At 40.0% G+C, this 20,550-nt stretch overlaps 1 pseudogene; it reads right to left on the reverse strand.

The window, feature by feature from the left end:
- Positions 1-142: 142 nt before the first annotated feature.
- On the reverse strand, positions 143-4,269 carry LOC141605657 (subtilisin-like protease SBT4.13; annotated as a pseudogene).
- Positions 4,270-20,550: the final 16,281 nt, after the last annotated feature.

Raw genomic sequence — 20,550 nt, forward strand, 5'->3', positions numbered from 1 at the left:
AACATGTGTCAACTGGGCACATGTTAAAGAAAGGCATAAAAGAAACGAAATAAATGTGAAAACAACAAATATGCTAAAGTTAACAAGTAAGTCGTTGTAGTATAGTGGTAAGTATTCCCGCCTGTCACGCGGGTGATCAAATTAACTTTATAAACGATTATATTGAAGTTAGTCGCCTCCAAATCATTTCATGTCAATCTAAATCTTCAATCATTGTTGCAAAATGAATTCATAGCATAAGCTTAGGAGACACTACTAATTAGTGTATACAACAATCGGACTCCTAACACTATGAACCCCATCGGACCAAACTAAAGAACCCGATTCTAATGATTGAGACGAAAGCCCTTCACCGGAAACAATCACTTCAAACGACTTGGTCTCCTTCAATGATTCAAATTTCAACACACTCGGTATCACAGTGATCTTCTTAATTTTGGACCCATTTGTAACTTTAGCAGTATAAGTTGATTTTGCATTACCAACATTTGTGACTCTTCTTCGGAATTTCACAGTAAAAGTTTCGTCAGCAACAATTAAAGCGGACATTGAAGGGTAATTAACGTCTTTTGGCGATAAATGACGCTTCTTTGGGCATATCACATTTTTGTTGCCTGTGATTGTTGCAATTTTTTCCTTGGTGTAACCTTCTTTGCATAAAAATAAGTTGTAATCTTTACGCCTAGCGTTGTAAACTAACCCGGGATTTGTTGCCTTCACTGGGTTAAGATGTCCTGATCCATAAGCGAATTCTGAATCGAAGTTCTGGGATTGGTTTAGAGGTTCAGCTGCATTACCATCCCGAAACAAAAATCATATTAGCGTCTAATTAACAGTTTGGCCCTAGGCTGCTAATGTGAAATGTTCCTCGTTACCAAAAAAAAGGCCACGTAAGCAGCTAGGCCCGACAAAACTAACCAGACCAGAATGGAATAAAGTATACACGTAAATGTGATGTAACCTGTGGTCATTAGAGCGGACTTGATCGCTGCAGGGGTCCAATGAGGATGCACGGACTTCAAATAAGCGGCAGCACCAGCAACGTGAGGACAAGACATGGAGGTTCCTAAAAGGATATCAGTATGAAACGATCTGTGATCTAGAGGGGACTTTGATATTGGAGCTTTCGGTGAATAGGCCGCCAGGATGTCCACTCCAGGCGCAGTAATATCCGGCTAGTAGGATCCATAAATGTCGAAACAAACATTATTAGACGGTTCAAATTAAACATTAAAGATGAATATTTCGGGTAGGTACAGTACTACAAACCTTGAGAATATCTGATGCAATTTTATTAGGCCCACGAGAAGAAAACACGGCTACAACAAAGTAGCGATTACGTTTAAATTGCTTCGCTTTTCTTGATATTGGCTGTAGGAGTTCTGCATTAAGACGGAATAAAAAAAAAATGATTTAGACCGTAAATTATATACAAAAATAAAAATGTGTGTAGATTAATAGTAAAATCATACTTTGTAGAGCTAAGGTAGGATTGAAGTGTTGCGAATTCAGTCTCGGATAGAGAGGCCCCAGGCAAAGGAAGAATGTACGACATGTTATTAGTTTCGGTGGGTGCCAACACCCCAAGGGCGCCTGCCTTTAGAGCCACGTTAAATTTGGAAGCTTCATCGCAAACTAGGATCTTTCCCTTCAGTCGATTTTGATCTAGACATGCTTCTTCGCATAACCTGCAACAATACGTAAAATAGTAACTATGTTTACCAGAAATAATGCAAAAAAAAATAAAAAAAAAATAACTCTCCCAGAATGAAAGATTACTTTGCACTGGTCTCGTCACACTGACTTGAGACGTCTTTTCCGTATATTAAAGGGAACTTGCTTCCTTTCAATTTGAATGCATTTACAGAAGTTCCCTGTTTTTGAAAACAACAAACGAGAGATTAACAAGGCAAAGAACTAACTTCCCTGCACTAGACTTGTACTCGGGTCAGGCTAGGGCCGGGCCGGGTTCTCCTAGTCAGACCCGGGCCAGGCCGGATTGGGATATGTGTGATCCGGGCCGAGCTGGCGGGCCTTACCTATTTATTTTTGCTAAAATGGCGGGCCAAGGACGGGCCAGCCTGGAATTTTAGGACTCGGGCCATGCCAGAGCTAGCGGCAGGCTAAGACCGGGTCGGGTCGGGTCAAGCCAGGTTGCATGAAATAACGGGCCAGGACGGGCCGTGCTGATGGCCAGCTCTACCCTGCACATGTGAGACCGTCTCATACAAGAATGACTGCAACAAGGTGGGAATAAAATAAACGTACAAGGATAATGTTTCCGTTGCCAAGGATGACTTTTTCGATGATTTGTCGATCAGTAGAGCTAGCAGCAACAGAGAAAACCCAAGGAGCAATACTTCCAACAGTACCGGGTTCATCGCCTTCATTTCCAGCAGATTGTACAGTTAAAATTCCGCGTTCCATAGCATGAAAGGCACCAATTGCAACAGCATTCTCATCAAATACAGTTGGTATTCCTCCAATAGATATCGTGATCAAGTCGACTCCGTCAGCTATTGCATCATCAAATGCTGCAAGAATGCTACTTTCCTTGCACCCATTTGTATCACATACTTTATAGACTGCTATTCTCGACGAAGGTACTCCTCCTCTTACTGTCCCTTTTGCTATTCCGAAAAAATCTATGTCTTCTACTGCTCTTCCTGCTGCTTTGTTGATCTTTGTGTGTGTTCCGTGACCATCATCGTCCCTTGCATTTCCCAAGTACCCCCTCGCGCCTATTATCTTCCTGCAAATTTCATCCATTTTTACCTTAAAATTTGCAAGAGGATGAGGTACAAGGACAATTTTGATTTTATTGACGGGTTTTGAACTAAGGTCACGGGTAGACCTGGCAAAACGGGTCAACGGGTCGGGTCAATTCGGGTCTTTCGTTGAGTTCAGGTTTTCGGGTCGGGACGGGTCTTTTCGGGTTTGCTGTCGGGTTTGTTTCGGGTCAAGCGGGTCGGGTTGTTTCGGGTCGGGCGATTTTCGGATCAATGAGTAATAGAGATAGCCATATTAAGTCTTTTCGGTTCAATTAGAGTTATATTTTGTCGGGTCATTTTCGGGTTTGGTGGTTTTGGATCGGGTCATTTTCTGGTCGGTCCAGTACGGGTCAAGAAAGCTCGGGTCATGTTCGGGTCGGGTGTAACAGCCCAAGGTAACCTGCTAGCGTGATATTGTCCGCTCTGGGAGACACAACTCCCTCACGGCTTTAAAACGCGTCACACTAGGAAGAGGTAGCCACATGATTATAAAACATGCTTTGTTCCCCTCTTCTACCGATAGGGAAGGTGACCTTCCCACATCGGTAGAAGAGGGGAACAAAGCATGGTTTATAATCATGTGGCTACCTCTTCCTAGTGTGACGCGTTTTAAAGCCGTGAGGGAGTTGTGTCTCCCAGAGCGGACAATATCACGCTAGCAGGTTACCTTGGGCTGTTACATCGGGTCGGGTTAATTCGGGTTTTTGGGTCACGTTCGGGTGATGTAGTTCGGGTCTCGGACTCTCGGGTCAGCTTTTTCGGGTTGGGTTGCTTTTGCCAGGTTTACGAAAAACCGTCTATGGGTAAACGCACAACTCAAAATGCGAAAATAAAGAAAAGAAAAAGTGGAAAACAAAAAAGGGACTGAAACATAATACAAAAGAATGTAAACTTAAGGTTTTAAAATCGAAGTCCAGATTTCTTTTATAAAAACTTAGAATTTAAATTGAGAATAAAGATTAAAACGATTTTGGAAAATAAAAGGAAGGATTATTTACCTGTTGCAGGTGAAATCCTTTCCGCCATGACAAACACCTTTCCATTTCCTAGGGACAGGACTAAAACCATCGTCGTAAAAACTAGGTGATTCAGGCCAAATCCCGGTGTCAAGAACACCAATAATAACATTGCTTTCGGCAATTTGCTGTTTATGATTCGGTAATGGAAGTCCCAAGAAATCCCATGATCTCGTCGTTTGAAGCTTTAGTGTTCTGCTTGGGAAGATCGACACCACTTCCTTTTTACCTACCATTGAAAGGTTTCGCCTTAGACGGGTTAGATGTACACAACAACGTAACCCGTGTATAAAATAAGTAAGGTAGTAAGTCGTTTTGTTTTATTTCATTATATTCAAAAAACAAAAAACATCGAATATTTACCAACATTACGTTGCAAAATTTTAAGTATATGAAAATTTATTTAATTTTGACAGCGGAAATGTATAAAGTTCTTACTCTTGAGAATTTCGTACTCGTTTTCTGTCATTCTTGCAGCAAAACCATTGTCGTTTATGATAATAATACAAAGTACGTTTATGAAAGACTCTCCCCTTATAAAATCTAACATGGTATCAGAGCCTCGTTCTTGAGGTCTCTAAATACGCTTCCGCTATCTTGCCGGTGGGTGAAATTATGACGCTCACCGGCAGGATTTTCGTTGTCAATTGTTTACACAAATTATTTTAGTTCAAAAAAAAATAAAATAAAAAATAAAAACTTTCCCCTATTTTCTTATACGTTTGAAGTGTGCATCTCATGGAGTTTGGAAATTTCCAAACTAACGATAGATCCATGGACATGAATACTGCCATGTTGCTTGCTGAGATCAAGAAAAGTGATAATCTACTCTTATTTGAAATTCTATTAAAATCATTCAACGTCGTGTTTAAGGTGGTACTTGATTTATTTGGAGTCCGAAAAAATCAACGTTCTCCAGATCTTAAAATTGACGGATAATTTTCCGTTTTATTGAAATTTGTCAGGTTCGATTAGGGTTCCTGCAAATTAACTCATATTTTCGACAAGTCCGAAAAAAATTAACGTTCTTGTTCGAATAAATTTCTAGCGAGTCTTTATACTCGTTTATCTTACCACTTTTCGAAGACGAAGATGATTGATGAAGATCGAAAAAGATGAAGATTTCATTTTTTCTTTTTATATTTTCTTTGTGTTTCTCCAATCGTAAAGTTCGTACTACTTACTGCCTTTACGATTGCGGGAGGGTATTAGGATGATATTAGGCCCATTAGGGTTTAGTAGTGACGGCTACGTCTGGCTGTCTCTAGGGTATGCTTAGGGTTTCATGTAAGGTATTATAAATACCGATCATTCTACTCATATCAATAATACAACGATTATCAATACAAATCATTTATGCAATTCTCTCCCCCTCTATAATCTTAACAAAACTAGAACTATTTGTAATGTGTTTCGGTGTTTTCGGTAACTATTTTTTACGACGGCATATATGGTTTTGTAAATCAAAAATCTCATACAGTTACGGTAAGAAATGAGTGTTAATTACTTATAGGGCCGTCTAAGGGAGTAAGGTCCTGTTCTTTTAAACTTAATTTCAATTCTTATAAGTTCAGTTCAGTTCAGTTCAGCTCCATTCAGTTCAGTTCAGTTCAGTTCAAATCAGATCAGTTTAGTTTAGTTTAGTTTAGTTTATTTCAACATTAATATTATTATTCTTATTTTTATCATTACTATTATATTAATTTAATAACTATTATTATTATTATTATTATATAAATATTTTTTTTATATTTATTATATTACTATTATATTTATTATTACTATTATTATTGTTTATATTATTATATTTATATTTAATATATTTAATTATTATTATATTATTATGATTAATGGCAATATTAGTAGTATTAATATTTATTATTATTATTATTATTATTATTATTTATTAATATATTCATTATTATGAACATTATTAATAACATATTTATTATTATTATTATTATTATTATTATTATTATTATTATAAGATTATATTAATAAATTATTATATTAGACCTATTATTATTGTTATTATTATTATTAATAATATTATCATTTATATTATTAATATATTATTATTATTATATTACTATTTTATTTTTTATATATCTTATTAGATTACTATTATATTATATTAATATATTATATTGACAATGAATAATATTTTTATAATATTTATTAGTATTATTGTTATTATAAAATTTATTGTTATTATTATTATTATAATCCTTTTATTATTATTTCATTTCAGTTCAGTTCAGTTCAACTCTATTGAGTTCAATTCAATTCAGCTCCATTAAGTTCAGTTCAGTTCAGTTCAGACAATTTCAGTCCAAAAGAACAGGACCTAAGACGCATGTGGAGCTGGCAAACATTGACACGAAACGAAAACATAACACGAACCCGGCACGAAATTAACGGGTTTGGGTTGAATCTAAATGACCCATTTATGTAAGTGAGTCGACACGAACACGACACGATAATTAATTGGGTCGGGTTTGGGCTGAGTTCTCTAAACACGAACCCGACACAAATAACTGGTTTACTAAATTAATCCTAATTTTTTTTATCATCTTTCACATACATGTATTTATACTTTCCAAATATTGACTTGATACGAAAACCTGACACGAAATTAACGGGTTAGGGTTGAGCCTTGATGACCCATTTGTGTAAGTGGGTCGACATGAACACGACACGAGATTTAAATGGGTCTGGTTTGGGTTGAAGGATTTGTGACTCGTTTACATGTGACACGAACACGAACACGATATGGCCCGATCTATTTACCAGGTCTATAAGACGGTCTTCTTTAATTTTGTGATTGTGTTTCTAATGATTGTATTTAACTGCGGAGTATGTACTATTCTTGTTCATTTCATGGAATTTAATAAAAATGGGAATGATAAATAAACTCTCAATCTTCTTAAAATAATTTTAAAAAAATGAATCATCCAAACGACTTATGATATTAAATGTGTTAAGAGTAAAGTTCTTATCAAACAATTTAATTGAAAGATTCATTTGTCATTTAAGTAAAAATTGATTAAAAAATTGACTACATAGGATTTTATTTTACTTGTTCCTTAAACGTGATAAACACTGTCAAAGTGCGTAACCATGCAATTTATTGATAAAATTTTATTTGACATGCATGCACAATTCTCATGCCAAAAACTTTTCATCATGAAAGATGTAAGTTACATGAAAACACCTTTTTCGAAGAATTAAATTTCCAAAATTGTTCTTAATCACTTACTCCATTCTTAACGACTAAGGCTCTATTCTTTTAAACTTAATTTCAGTTCTAATAGATTCAGCTCTATTAAATTCCGCTCTATTAAGTTCAGTTTAGTTCAGATCAGTTCATTTCAGTTCAGTTCAATTCAGATAAGTTTATTTCAAGATTAATATTCTTATTCTTATTTTATATTCTTATTGTTACCATTGTTATTACATTAATTTATTTACTATTGTTATTATTATATTAATGTTTCATTTTAATATTTATTAATTTACTATTTGTGGATGTGGGCCCACAGGGGTCGATCGGGAGGAAAAGCGAGCAAGCTTTGCATTTGTGGAGTCGCCACCAATTTATTGTGGAAAAGTGGAAACCGTTCGAATACCTCGTGTCATGTCAAGACACAAAGAAGTGACATGAACACTAAGAACTCGTTACCCTTAGCATTCTATGTCTAGAATAACTCTCGTGGATGCCAATGAACACGGATGTTCACAGAGATCTGGAGTAAGGGGTGAGGGTACGTATTAGGAAGCTCTTTTGATCGAACACCTAATCCCGCCCGCCTCGATAGCGGCCTCTACTAATGATTAGGAAAAATCGTCTATATTTGATATGTTGTCGGTTATATGCATGCAATGCAACATCCATTAGATTAATCCTAGCATGTGAGAATTAACTAAGTCGGTTAACACGTAATTTAGCATACATTAAGTCGAATTAGGGGTTAGATTAATTACATGTGAAAACAAGTAAACATCCATGATAAAATACAATAAGTAAATAAAGAAATAAATTACAATGATATTTGAATTTACGTCATAAACATGTTCAAAAGAGTGTTAGAAATAAAATAAAAGAATAAATGAAATAAGGAAAATTAGAAATTAAGGAAATTGGAAATTAAGGAAAATCGGAAAATAAGGAAAATTTGGAAAATAAGGAAAATTTGAAAAATAAGGAAAATAAATAATAAGGAAATAAATAATATGGAAATAAATAATATGGCAATATGTCAAACTATGGTAATAATAAGAATAATAGTCGATTAGAATCCTAATTAGAAACCCTACGTCAAGACGAGAAGAGTTCAGAGGCAGAAGCCAACTCAGAACAGGCGCAGCATCTGCCGCGTCCTCTGGAAGAGGCGCAGCACTTCCCGCGTCTGTTCTCCAGTTGGATTCTGACTGTGAAAGTCAGACTCGCGGTTTGTTAATGTTCGTTGGTGATTTTAATAATCGATTATTGATATTTGACTCGAGTAGAAGTGATTTAGCAGGTTATTTACATATGAATTGGTCATAAAAACAATAAAACATGGATAAAATTAATTAGGACAAATCAATTAGGTTAATTACGGGATTAATGATACAAATTAACAAACTAATCAAATTAATTAGGTTATTAATGCTAAACTAATGATAGCAATGATAATAAACAGATGAAAATATATCAATGATGAATTCCAGAGACTCAATATTGATGAATCGAACCTCTAAAAACCCGAATTGATTTTATGACGAAAACCGCAAATATGAATTATAAGGGATTTAAGTGGGGAATTTAATGATGAATTAATTATTAATGATTTACATGTTAAAGATATTATACTATAATTATCGTGTCAATAAAACATGAACAATTGAAAACAAAACAAACAGACGAACAAAAGACGAAGGAAGAAGAAAGGAAGCAGGAACTGCGGCAACCTCAGGAAGAGGCGCAGCAGATGTTGCGTCCCTTCGAAGAGGCGCAGCAGTTGCTGCGTCCTTTCTCGACGTCTGTCTCCTGTTAATCCGCAAAAAGGGTTTGAAACAAGGTCTTATAAATCGGTTTTGAATGTGTTTTCGACGTAAACCTTACAATAATGATTACAAAAATAAAGTACAATAATAAAATATGGGATTTACACCCTCGGACTTACATGTTTAACGAAACAAGATTGACTAAGTTTAAATTTAGTGATGCTCGACTCGAATATACGACGAAAGTGCCCTCTAAGAGGAAATTAAACAAAGTTAATTGAGGTGGAGTTGGTCAAATTGGTCGGCATGCTAAACGAGGCTGGTACTCAGAAGGATCCGAGCTTACGTGGTCGAAAGTTCAAACACGTAGACGCCAAAAAGCAAGAGCGTTGTCTTAGAATGCAAAGGGAGAAGAGAAGGGCGGACACTCGCGTGAGAAATATGAGGAATGAATGTCTCTATTTATACTAATCACACGGAGGCATTAGGGTTTCGGAGAAACTTTGGAAGTGAATCTCGAAAAGATTTGAAAATACGCAGAAAGGAATTGGGGAAGAGCCGTAGCAGCCACTGCGTCTCTTGGAAGAGGCGCAGCACCTGCTGCGTCCTTTCCCAAGTGGTTTCCTCCTGCGGAAGAAATATTTCTGCGTTTCTATTATGGAATTGCGGTTTGATCTCAATTTCCTTAATATTTTATATAATATTTCCGGGATATAATTTGCCAAAGAGATTAAAAGATTGAAAATATGGAATAGAAGTATCCGGAACATTCCAGAATATTCTGACTCGGCATTTTAAAACGGTTATTAGAAAATGAAGACGGCTTTTGACCCGGACTCCAAATGTACTCTAATTAATGTGAAAACGACCGTATCAGCGCGTAGATGACAACTATGAGGTAGACACGAGTGTTTGAGATATCACTTGACAATAAACTTACGAACTGTCATAAATCGTTCCGTGTACCAAACATGCGGCCCAATCATCACCGGGTGGTTTGCGGGAGGTGCAGAAATAAGGTATCTACAGAGCCCCCACTTTGACTGAGGCTTGGACAAGGCGAAAGTCAAAGTATAGCCATCAGGTCAATCGAAGATTACAACCTGACGACTATGGCGACGCGAGGCGGCTCAAGGGGTCTGAGCCAAGGACCTATCGTCGGGAACATTTTAGAGTCTGTCGACTATCGAGGAGGGTCATTTAAAGTCCGTTAGACTACGTAAGGAGGCTCGCCAGCCATAAGAAGAGACCATACCTAAGATTCCTTGAGACTCCAAAGGAAGGCACAACGTGAAATCGAAGAGGCAGCAGGACGTCGGCAAGAACTGCTGGGGAAATCTGCTCGGGTCGGTTTTCAAACAAACTTCGGCAAAACTTGAGGTTGATGTTGATCTCCACGTGTTGAGAGGGACAATTGGCTGTCTTGAACTCTCGTTGGGGGAACATAATTGAGACTGACCTCCGCGTCTTGAGAGGGACAATTGTCATCCCGAACTCTCGTGGGGAATGTAATATAGGTGTGTCGAAACACCTGTCAGAGGGTACTCGCTTGTTGTGGCAAGCGAGGTCTTGATAGCGTACCGCAACAGTTCGCAGTTGGTTTGAAAATGCGGGTCCAGGCGAAGAATAAACATCAAACGGACCAAATATATGGTATATGGTATTGAGGAAGAGGCGCACCAAAGATGGGCCCACAAATAACGAACTTATAACGAATCTTCGAAAACTAATTTGGAAGGAAACTGAGGAAGAGGCGCAGCAAGAGCTGCGTCTCTTGGAAGAGGCGCAGCACCTGCTGCGTCCTTTCCTGAGTGTGGCTTCGTCTGTGTAAAAACCCGATAAAAGTCGTGTTTTATTCATAATTTCGAAACATAATTCCGTCTAATAATCTCTCAAATTCCAACCATTTCTCGCCAAAATTTAATCAAAAGCTTGCATTTTCCATGACTAACCGAGGTATGTGTATTATCTTTGGATTAATCTTCCATATTTGATCAATATGGATCGACACATTAGGGTTTCCAACCCTAAAAATGTCGAAAATTTGGGGCTTTTCCCCCAAACGATTTTGCCTTGCAAAATTGACTTGGTAGATGGATAATTGGCAATATAAGGATCATAACCATATGTTCATTTCGAATTTTCATTGAGTTTTGAGTATTTGAGTGAAATTGAGACGGTCTCACAGCTGAACCGTAAATTGCTTTGAAAATAGCCTTAGGATTGCCCATTTGTGATGAAACTTGATATTTAGAATCCTTGTACGATGGGTAAACTTCCTACCATTTCAGAATTTTGATTTATGACGGCTTTTTCAGGATACTTTTCTAGGGCATAATCATCGTTATAACGGAATGCTGTCGAAATTCCAACTCGAACCCATGACTAGGCTTCAATTTAGACTTGACCTGGCCCATATTACCACATGAGCGGTCGGGTTTTTGGGAGAAATTGCCAAGGATGGCGAGAAAATAGCGATTTCGTAGCTTTGAAAGCTCGAAAATCCCTTAACTAAGGCTTGTCGTCATTTGACGCGACCTAAATTCACTTTAATTTTGTAGGTGACGAGGCTTCTACATCAGGGAGGGGTCTCATGGATGTGGACACGGCTCTTAACCCTTCTCGTATGCTGTTGAGGACGAGGTCGTCGAGGAGGAGGTTGTCGAGGAAGAGGAGGCCCCGAGGCGGGCCAACGTCGGACGAGGTAGTCATCAGCTAAGGGGAGCACCCGAGTGGGCTGAGAGTTGGGACAGCAGACACCACATCTGGGCTGTGGAGGGTCACTTGTCCTACAGGACGGTGAAGAGCTTGGTAATTTGAACTCATCACTCTTTCATTTATCTTCTTTTTTTCTTATTCGCTATTCCTTTTCTCTTTCATTCGAGCTAAAGATAGCTCTTGCTTCGAATCAAAATAGGAGGCCGGGAACATCAGGTCTTTCTCGGGCTACACGACGATGATGGAGTTTTACAGGAGGTTGTCGCCGGAGGAGCGGACCATCATCGAGCGGGGAGCGTTTGGTGCCTTGGTACGAGCTTGGAGGGACATCAAGGGAAGGAAGATTTGGGCTAACCTTAGCCTGGTTCGAGCTTTCCTTGATCGGTTTTGGGACACGACCTCTACTTTTCACATGCCTTTTGGTGAGGTTGGGGTCACATTGGAGGATTACGGCATGATTTCTGGTTTGCCGTGTGATGTGACCATTATTTGAGCATATTTAGTCCCCGAATTAGCCTCGTTCCTATCCTTTTTAGTGCATAATTGGGTCATTTACTATCTTTAGTCCTTTGTTTTGCATATTCTTTGAGGTTTTGTTTCCTTGGTAGGAGAGGAGTGCAAACCTTGCATTTTCATGGCAAAATGGAGCTAAATTGATCGAATCTAATGACCAAGCATCAAAGAGAAGACAAGACTAGAAGGCCTTTGTACATATTATAGTAGATGGGCAATGATGAAGAAATCCTTGCATCCCCGACTAAATCCCGGAGGATTATTGGAAGAAGAAAAGAAGAAAAGGGAGCTGTGAGACAATCCGCCCGTCCAACCAAGAAGACGCCCGTCCAACACGAGGAGAATCTGAGCGCCTTTGAAGAAGGGACGCCCGTCCAGCAACGCCAGAATCCGCTCGTCCTGCCCAACAATCCGCCCGTCCAGCCACCAGGAAATCCGCCCGTCCCGACACCTTGGACGCTCGGATTCCCTTACAGGCCCATACGTCCCTTCTTCATGCTCCATGAAAGATGTGCATATTAATGAAAGACCGGCAAAAAGGAGACCGGCATCTCTTTTGAGAGGAGCGATTCCTCAAGGACTTAATCGCCATTTAAGCCCTTAGTAAACCCTAATTTGTGTACCTAATCCCCACTAAAAATACCCCATTAGTCTAATTAGATAATCATGTTCTTCTTATCAATCCTTAGTGCAGTTTATATCATTCTAATCTCTTCTTAATCTTGTAATCAACTTCTAATCAAATATTAATACAAATCTCATTTCCTTAATTTCTCTTTTGTTCATCTTTTATTTTGAGTAATTGAAAATTATTTAGGTTATTATTGGGAGATTGACAACCTTCCAATCAATCATCAAGTACTTCTATTATTCTTTGCTTTATTATTGGAATCATTAGTAGGTATAATCCTTTTAATCCCTTTTTAATTATTGTTAATCATCTTCATTTATTCATCATGTTTTGCTTTGTTAATATGATTGACAACGTTGTTAACATGTCAAACTTGATAATGAGTGAGTAGTTTCCTTAACTAGGGTTAATGGGTAATTAGGGGAAACCAACATGGGGAATGATTCATGCTTAATTTAATATGTTTTCATAGTTTATTTGCTTGCTTGTTGTGATCTCAACTTATGCCCATGTTATGTTTGATGAAATGCGAGCCTATGAATCCTTGCATTTTTTACCGATCACTTACCTTTTCAATGATACGTGTAAGATATAAACCAACTCGAGTCTCATTAGACCATGCATATAGTTGAGTAGGGAGGATTAAGTCGACTTATAGGTGTTGTACAATCTAATCGATTCGGCTCCGGGACCCAAACCTTCCTAGAATTGTAAGATATAAACCAACTCGATCCATCACAACAATAATTGCTTGCTTATAATTTGAGAATATGTTTGTATGATCAATTCCCATGAATCCCCTATGACCCCATGACACTCTAGTGTTTTTAATCAATTGTTTACATCCCTTTTAATCATCTTGCTTGTTTACTTTTATTGCTATTTAGTTTAGTGATCTTCTCATCTCAACCCCAAATCGTGACACCCCTAGACACCATTACTTGCAATCGAAAATCCTACATCAATACCCGTCCCTTGGGATCCGACCTTTACTTGCCTCTTTACTAATAGTAGAGTTGTTTGTGAAGTTATAAATATTGTTTTGGTCTAGGTGCTCCTAACGACAAGTAACCGAAAAGTAAAGCTCTGAGTGAGAAAATAACCGACCACCGTGCGCGACTGAGGTTGTGGTGTGGCCGGAGACAGCCATGAGGGTGGACTCGGCTGAGGCTAGGACCTTGATCGGTTGGAACCTGATGCCGAAGGCTGCTGCGGTTCCCGGGTTGGTGCCTAGTTCCTATGTCCGGGATTACTTTGCTGGGAAGAAACCGGCGATGGTGGTGATCGATGGGAGGGAGACGGCTCCTCCTCCTTGCACCGCAGAGCAGAGAGCTCGTTTGTGGCTCTGGTGGTTCTTGTCTTCGATCTACCTCGAAGACAAGGGAAAGAGGCTGTCGATGAAGCTTCTTCCCTTCCTTTCTAACCTGAGTGGCCTAGGCCGTTGGGACTGGGTCACTGCTGGTTTTGCGGTCCTCATTCGCTATATGAGGGTCATGGTTCGTCCGGAGCTGATAGAGAAGGGGACTTCTCCTGCCACCGTTGGCCCTGGACTGTTACTGGAGGTATGAACCTTCATTTTGTATCATGAAAGATCATTTCCTTTTCTTATCGAATCACGAAAGATCGTTATTGATTATCTTGTCTTGCAGGCGTGGATATACTCCTACTTCCCGAGTCTCGCGCCCAAGAGGACGGAGCCAGTGGAGAGAGCCTATCCCGTTATGAGGGATTGGGTGATGTGTCGCACGAAGAGCCAGCGTTCATTTCACGACGTCTGTCGACGGGACGTGAACGCTCTGTAGTTGGAGGGCGTGAGTACCTTAGACTCACCCTTCTTTGTTTACTTCTTTATTGCTTTCTTTTATAACTGATCATAAGAATGACCTCTTGTTTGCTTTTCATAGTGGGTGCCCAGGCCTTGGGCGGACTACACTGGCGTCCCTTCTTTTGTAGCTGAGGTCCTTCGACCCAGGAGCTCGAGCCGGTTGCTCCTGAGGACGTCGATGGGTCCCGTGTGGTACTTGGGCGAGCGTTTGACTCGTCAGTGCTCTCGTGATGTCCTAACGGTCCCCGCCGATCCTCCTCAGACGATGTTCAGGAAGCCTTCCGATGCTGAGAGGGAGGCAGACTTGGCAGACATTGGTGGCGACGCCCTCCTTCTTCCTGGTGAGGACTACTCGGCGTACTGGCCAGTTGTGGTAAGTGCTTTATTCTTCTTTCGATTGTCTTGAAAACATGATGAATGATCATCAATTAATGGAAACCATTTGAATTTTGCAGGAGGTTGAGGTGGCGGGCATTGAGCCCCCAGTGTACCCCGAGACCCTCGAGTACACCGATACGACGGGCATGACGACGATCTCCGAGCTTCGCGACTTTGACGCGACGGTGAAAGATGCCGGCCTGGACGAGTGGCAGCATCTGATTCGGAGGGTATGTTCCCCAATTTGTTTAATTTTTGTATAAGAACACATTTGTTTAAACTTATCCAATCATTGAGAATCCTTGTTTATTAAAATGTAGGTTGCGACATCCCGGTTCGTGGCTTTGTGGAGTTAGCCAACCGGCTACGGGCTACTGCCATCGAGGCAATTGCTGGCGGTCGAGGACGTCAGATATAAACCTTCTGTTTACTTCATTTTTGAATTTTCTAACTTTCTTTATGTTTGAAATGATTGCCATGAGCCAATTATTGTCGTTTGCAGAGGGAGCGTGACTTGGAGCGAGAGCTAGCCCAGTCTCGAGAGGAGACGGCTCGCCTGCTGAGGGAGCTAGAGGCCCGCGACACCGAGATCGCTGCTCTCGAGGCGAGAGTTACCGAGTTAGGCGGCGACCAGCAGTAGTTTGTTGCTTTTTGTTGTTTTTGTTGTTGGCTGTACTTCACACACTTTTGTACATTTTAGGACCTTCATTTTGCACTTTATACACTTTGTTTCGGGCTCGAGCCCCCAGTTTGGTGTACATATTCCTTTTGGTTGTATATATGATGGCCTGAGTGCCTTTGCTGTTGGGTTGTATGTTTGTACCTATAGGTTAGCTTTGAACAGGTTTGGTAGACAACGGTTTATGCCGTCATGCTGCCGACATTTACACAGAAATTGCACATAAAGCACATATTTGTACACATGGCCTAAATTAGCGCAAGACAAAGACTCGAGAAAATGCAAAAAATTTATCGAAAATGACCGGACGGTAGGGAGGGTTATCTCCTAAAAAAAGATGAAAACATAAACATATAAGTTTGAAATGAAACGGGAGTGAAATGATTCCCCAAAAAAGAAAAAAAATAAAAAGAAACGGGTAAGTTTGAAAACAAGTAATTAAATTAGTGAAATGATTCCCAAAAAAAGAAAATTAAAAAGAAATGGATAAGCGTGCTGAAATGACGAGAATGCCGATGTCGCCTCGAAATGTGTGCCCGTAAGATTAAGAAACTCGAAATATAGTAATTCGACGGAATTACCAAAAATAATAACCCATGCGAATAGGAAATTATGCTTTAAGGAATTAGGAAATATCCAATGCGGAAAATCACAGAAATACAGCTGAGGAAGAGGCGCAGCAGGAGCTGCGTCTCTTTGAAGAGGCGCGACAAGTCTTTGCGCCTTTCCTAAGTGTGTCCGTCCTGACAGATTTTAGGAAACAGCTTTTAGTATAAATATAGACGTCGATGGAGGTTTTATTCACATAATTCTTCCGTCTTTCTCCGTCTTATTACATAAAACTCTCTAATTAATCATACCTCATGAATACTTTAGAAATCCGTCTCAAAGAATGGACAAACGAGTTCTCAAATGTAGAGAAACATGATATGGGTGCCTACAACTTTGGATCAATTTTGAGCTTGAAGCTAATCAAGGTTGTCAAACCATTCTTGGATGCTTGTCTTGAGTATTGGGACCCGAACTATCACGTATTTGCCTTTCCTGGAGGCGATATCTGCCCATTCCCTGAAGAAATTGCTGCAATTGGTGGTTGGGACCCGGAACATTTACCTGTTATACCCTCTACTTCTCAAGGGTATAAAAACAAATTTATGGATTTGCTTGGATTGACAAGAGCTGAGGTTGACCGTATTGTGACCTCAAAAGGAGTCTGAATGTTGCATTTCATTGATCGATTCATAAATAGGGCAGATCCTACTATCTCCTATGTTGCGGGGCGTAGGGCATTCTGGTTTTGCCTATTGCATGTTTATGTCCATCAAGGGCATGTTGATGAGGATATGAGAGGTGACCCTCGCTATTTGAGCCTAGTTGAGCAGATGGAGCTGCGCAGGAGCTCGGCTTGCCTATGTTCAGGAGAGATCCTGTTGGGGTTAGATAACAGGAAAGCCAACCGCGACCTTTCTTATTTGGGAAGTCCCATCATTTTGCAGGTAAAAGAACACAACTTTTCTTTCTCTTTTTTTTCGTTTTTTTTTTTTCGTTGTTTTTTTTTTCGGATACTAATACCTGCTTTTGGTAGGTTTGGCTTATGGAGCGCTTACGATTGATCGAGCCCCCAGTTAATGTTCCTGCTTATCATGCTCGCTCAATTGCAATGAGGACTAGGCTTTACATGGTGGACTTTACTCGAGTCTGCAACTCCTGGGAGAACAAGCTGAAGAGCGAGGATGGTCCCTTGATTAGATGGATCGTACCATGGTGGCATCTCAAGTCTGTTACTGGAGTATCGTTCTTGGATCCTACCCGATCGGTGCACATTCCTGGCTTGGAATTCATGATATGCATCTTCCCAGAGAGGCTGATGAGGCAGGTTCGATTGAAGCAGACGATTCCAAAGCTTGATATTGTTCCTCAGACTGCCATGGCGCTTACTACTGAGAGCCGAAGAGAGTGGGCCATCAAATGGGCTCAAAGAAACATGTGGTTCCTGAACTCTTTTGTTAGTGCACTATGGGTATCAGATTCCTACTTACAGTGGAGGAAAGTTACTACTCCTGAGGAGCGCGAGAGACTAAAGAAACGCGAGCCTGTTGACTACAAGGTTCGTGATGTAGAGAAGGAGAAAGAGAAGCACTTGACCGAGGGAAATGAAGAAGCCGGATTTCGAGTTGTTCATCCATCGAAGAAACCGAAGACTTCTCCTGTGATGGAAAAGGTGGTAGATAAGAATGGCAAGGCTAGACCACGAGAGATACCGTTGGTGATTAGGTCTGAGATAGCGCAAGAGCGTCCGGCTCGTGGTCGAGACAAGAAATATGATAAAATGACAAAGGCAAAGAGAAAATGGAATAATAGCCTAAGTCTTTGATATTATTTATTATTATTATTATTATTATTATTTGCAATATGGTGGGGTTTTTAGAATCCTAGCCTATTTATTTTAGCATTTATTTTATTATGTAGCGTATTATTATTATTATGGAAAGAAATGAAATAAAAAGGTTAATTGGTTATGAAACCGTTGTGATTTTTCTTTTATTATTCTTGTCGAATTCCAAATGCATATGCAAATGTCCTTCTATTTACATTTAAAAAATAATGGGTTGTATCCTATGAAGGATTGCCTACTATTCATTTTAAAAATGAAATCAAACCCTTGTGTGTAGTTCAAGTAAATGTAAAAGAATAATTGTTCTAAGCAAGAGCTTATAATGAACTAGAAAATAAGCATGAGCTTTACTTACTCTTAAAGCACAATTCAGTTTATTTGATGATATGAGGATGACGATTTGTCAAAATGCAAGAGCAAGGTGGCATTAGCTTATTTCAGCTGGCTAGGGGCCGTTTATATTCCGTGCCACAGGAGCGACACGTGAGGTTACGCGAGGCACGTTTTGTTCCTATTCTAGGCATAGTAACGTTTTAGCTGGTCGAGGTTTGTTGGGTTGTAAAATTCATTCCCATCTAAGTCTGTGATCCTAACTGCACCCCCCAGGAGTATGGATTTGATCAGAAACGGTCCGACCCAGTTGGGTTTAAACTTTCCTCGCGGATCGACAGGTAAAAGAGCTCTAACTGATTTGAGAACCAAGCCTCCTTCTTTGATATTCCTTGGCTTAACCCTTTTGTTGAAGGCTCGTTTGATACGTGCCTGATACGTTTGCATATTCTGCAACGTGCGCAATCTACGTTCATCCAGGAGGATGATTTCTTCATACCTATCCCTCTTCCAATCGACTTCTGGGATTTGACTTACGAGTAAAATATGCAAGGATGGTATTTCGAGCTCGACTGGTTGCACGGCTTCCATGCCGTAGGTCAAATAGAAAGGGGTGGCCCCAGTGGGCATCCTAACAGATGTGCGATATCCCCATAAGGCAAATGGTATCTTGCTTCGCCAATCTCTATAGTTGTCAATCATTTTCTTGAGGATTGTGACAACATTTTTGTTTGCTCCCTCTACTGCACCATTAGTTTGCGGTCTATTTGGCGAGAAATGGTGATGCTTGATTTTGTACTTGGCTAGCAATTGCTCGGTCTCAGCTTGGAAATGGGATCCATTGTCACTGATGATCTCATGTGGGCAACCGTATCGACAGATGATATTGATTTGTATGAATTTTGCCACGTTCTTGGCTGTGAGACTAGTATAAGAAGCCTCTTCTACCCATTTGGTGAAATAGTCGATAGCCACCAAAATGAAACAGTGACCTCCTGTTCCGGATGGGGTGATTTTTCCGATGATGTCGATTACCCAAGTAGAAAATGGCCAAGGAGATGTCATGGTGTAGAGTAATGAAGGAGGGACATGTTGTACATTCCCGAAGAATTGGCAGTTATGACAATGTCTGACATACTTGATGCAATCGAATTCCATTGTGATCCAATAATATCCCAAACGCGTGATTTTCTTTGCCATAATTGGTCCACTCATGTGAGGGCCACATTCTCCATCATGGACTTCTTCCATCATTTTCCGTGCCTGTGAATGATCAAGGCAATGCAAGATTACGCCAAGAGGCATTCTTTTATATAATTCTCCTTGCATGAGGACGTATTGGGAAGCTAGTAGGCGTATGGCATGTTGTCCCTTCTTGTCCATATCCGGTGGATAGGTGCCGTTGAGTTTGAAGTTCAAGATCACTTGGAACCAAGGTTCCTCTGGGTTTTCTTCTTCATCTGTAATTTGGTGCACATAAGCCGGTTTTGACCGTCGTTCGATGCATAAAGGCATTTCTACCATATTATCCGGCATATTAATCAAAGATGCAAGTTTTGCAAGAGCATCTGCAAATTGATTCTCTTCTCGAGGTAGGTGTAGGTAGGTTACTTGATCGAAGAATTGGGCAACTTAGTTTATCCTGGCTTGATACGGTGCTAGGCTTTCACTTCGAATTTTCCAAGATCCCGTAATTTGGTTGATGATCAAAGATGAATCTCCATGTACCCAAAGATTCTTGATGCCTAAACCTATTGCTGCTTGTAGTCCAATGAGGCAAGCCTTATATTATGCCGCATTATTTGTCACCTCGAATTCGAGTTTGATAGAGAATGGTGTATGCTCGCCTTCACGAGAAATGAACAACACTCCTATTCCGAATCCTCTTAAGTTCGATGTTCCATCAAAATAGAGGTCCCAGGAGTCTACATCTGTTTGGAGTATATCCTCATCCGGAACGACCAGGCCTCTATTGTTTGTGCATCATTGATGGGATTTTCTACGAAAAACTCGGCAACGGCGCGCCCTTTTATAACTTTCAGAGGTACATACTTGAGATCGAACTCTGAGAGCATCAAAGTCCATCTTGCTAGGCGTCCGTTGAGGACGGGTTTCTCAAAGAGGTATTTGATAGGATCCATTTTGGAGTATATTTTGACAGAGTACCTAAGCATGTAAAGGCGTAGCTTCTTCGTTGCCCACACAAGAGCGAGGCATGTCTTCTCGAGTGGTGTGTATTTGCACTCATACTCCAAGAACATCTTACTAAGGTAGTAGATAGCCCTTTCTTCTTTTCCTACCATTT

The sequence above is a fragment of the Silene latifolia genome, chromosome 1 (genome assembly GCF_048544455.1).
Source record: "Silene latifolia isolate original U9 population chromosome 1, ASM4854445v1, whole genome shotgun sequence".
Lineage (NCBI taxonomy): Eukaryota > Viridiplantae > Streptophyta > Magnoliopsida > Caryophyllales > Caryophyllaceae > Silene > Silene latifolia.